We start from the raw sequence: 2768 nt of genomic DNA, 5'->3' as shown, positions 1-2768 counted from the left end.
GGATGACAAGGAAGTGATAATCCCTAACAAATGATCAGGGATTATTGGAGTTTCCTAATCCAGAAGTGTTTAGATGGATTTTATCAGCTCCCCTAAATGTTTTCCTCAACAAAAAAAATATTTTTCTTTGCAGAATGAAGCTTTAATCATCAATCTCCCAGACTGATTGATAGCAACAGTTGCTTCTCTCTGGTTATTGCTGTTGTCTGTCCACCCTGGCAGTGGATACTCCAGCATCACAAACCTTCATAGAGGCTCTCATAGTGATCAGTAACCAACTGCTGCTTCTCCTTCTAAACCCTGCAGCGGTGGAGGAAGTTTTTATCATGACTATTTATATAAACATTTGTGTGTTGCTGTTGTTTCATTGTGAGGAAATGTAATGTTTTACTGCTGAAGGCGTTAATGCCTTTAATCCCTGCAGGATTTCCTCTCCATCACCCATTCATTACCTCATATGACCAATTTTACTCACGCCTGGAAATTTGTTATGGTCGGGAGTTTAAAAATAAGGTCTTTCTAATGTGGTTTTAGTTTCAAGATTTTCTTTAAGGTTTTATGAATGTCATTTGTTTGGAGGTTTTTATGAGGACCCAAATGCAGAGGCTGACAGGCAGGGGTGAGTGCTTAAAAGGTTTAATGGAGATCAAGCAGCAAAAACATGAATCCAAAAATCCAACTTAAAAATGTTAAACAAAAACAGGTATCCAAAAAATCCGACATAAAAATCAAAAACAAACCAGAACCATGGAGACATCAGGAGGAAACCATCAAGGAGCCAGGATGAGAAGAGGTAAGACGAGGAACCGGCAAAGAGGGACTGCAGAGGGAGTGTATTTATGGCTGACTGAACAAAGGTAGAGCTAATGAGCTGATAAGGAGCAGGTGTGACTAGAGCTGATGAGGAAGCCAAGGGAAACGAACACAAGGGGGCAGCAGAGGACAGACAGAAAAACCTAAGCAACTTAAATGAATCCAGACACCAATAAAGCTAGAAAACAATGAAAAACCTGGATGAACTTGAAACTGAATACTTAAAGAAAAACAACAGAACCAAGATCGTTACAATGAAATGTTTTAAATGACTATGGGCCGGATCTATCAAAGGTTTGCGTGTATAAAAACGTGAGCTATTTCACTGCGCACGCTAAAAAATGTACAAACTGATCTATCAACAGCGTGCTAAAATGATTTGGTTTTTAAAACGTGCTAAATAGCGCCTCTTATCCATTTAGTACTTTTTCTGCAATGAATATGCAATATGGGGTGTTTACACGCAAAAGTGCGAAAAGAGACAAGAAGAGAGGGACACAAGGTCAAACCAATAAAGGATGTCTATTCTATTAAAATTTCTCTATCTGTATAATGGGTTTATTTTATGTGTTGTCTTCTCAATTCAGAGGGCCCCCTGCCTGTCTTTGCCTAGGGCCCCAAATGTCCTAAATCCGCCCCTGATTTCAGGGTTTTCATTTGAGTCCTCTAGATTCAAATAAACAGGTCATCAGCAGGACTTTGGAGAACTTGACAACATGTTGGGGAGGAGAGTGGATGCAGGGAAAAATTTATATTTAGGACTGGAATTAGAGAACCCTGGTTTAGATAAGTGCATAGTGATGTGTTAGAGAAGATTAGATTTAAATCCAAGTAGGAAACTTTGGCAATTTGAAGCTTTCCTTTTTTTCCAGGTGTTCTCCATCCAGGCTGACTGAAGGTTGAGCTAAATAAATGTTAACCTTCTCTTTCACGCCACAATAATTTCCTTCCCTCAGATAAAATGTAATGTGTGGTTTTGATGAGGCTTAGATTGAAGAAGTTCAAGGGAAAAACATTTTTACAATGGACTGTAATTACACCTATTGTGTTGTTCAGGTTAGACCCGTCTCAGTCTGTTTGGTTCTGAAATTGTAACAAACAATGAGCCTCAACTGAAGAGACTTTCCTTTGTAAAAAAGCCGGCTGAAAAATGTCATAATCTCTTGTTGAGTCTTGCCCAGACTTTGGTATGTAGGGAGAAACAGAAAAGCTTTAGCAGCTTGGCAGGAACACGTGATGCCGGAGTTTAAAGCATTTTCCATCAGAGGATCTTTCAAATGAAAACCTTGAGTCTGAAATAACTGAGAGTTTTTGCCTCATGGGAAAATGTGTGAATGATATGCGGATGTTATCATCTAAGAGGTGAAAACCTCATCAGCTCTGGACTCTGAGGTGTTGGGAAGGATCGTTAGACAGTCAGAACATGGATTGCGGTCAGTAAAGTTGATCCATTTTCACTGTTGAGAGTAATGGAGCAAAGGGAAAAAGGTTCATCCAGGATGGTGTCTGCATCCGGTCCCTGCAGACCAACTCTGGGAGGGAATTAGGTTCTACTATAGCATGGAGTTCTATAAGATAATGATGATAAACAACATCATTAATTTAAGAAAATAAAATGGATACCTAAAACTATATGACAGTTGTAAAACATGTATGATAATAAAAGGAAAGGAGAGTTAAACTGAAAACTTAACATTTAAAGTCGTAGGGAAATCATATTTAAATGTCAAATCATTCTGGCTTAAACGTGTATATAAATGTACTCTTTATGAGGCCATATTGTCCCAAAAGTTAGAAAATTTCTATCTTTAATAGAATCCTGTCTTAAAATCTGTATTTTATTCGTTATCTTCTGTTGGCCAGTTAGTTCTACGTCAGCTTTAACACCTAAATTCGGCCAATCATATACCAACAATCATCTGTCAATCAAATGTTTTCGGTCATATCATCTTGAT

The sequence above is a fragment of the Cyprinodon variegatus genome, unplaced genomic scaffold (assembly GCF_000732505.1).
Source record: "Cyprinodon variegatus isolate N-32 unplaced genomic scaffold, C_variegatus-1.0 Scaffold1251, whole genome shotgun sequence".
Lineage (NCBI taxonomy): Eukaryota > Metazoa > Chordata > Actinopteri > Cyprinodontiformes > Cyprinodontidae > Cyprinodon > Cyprinodon variegatus.
The sequence above is the reverse complement of the archived record's forward strand: the minus strand, read 5'-3'. Positions refer to the sequence as shown.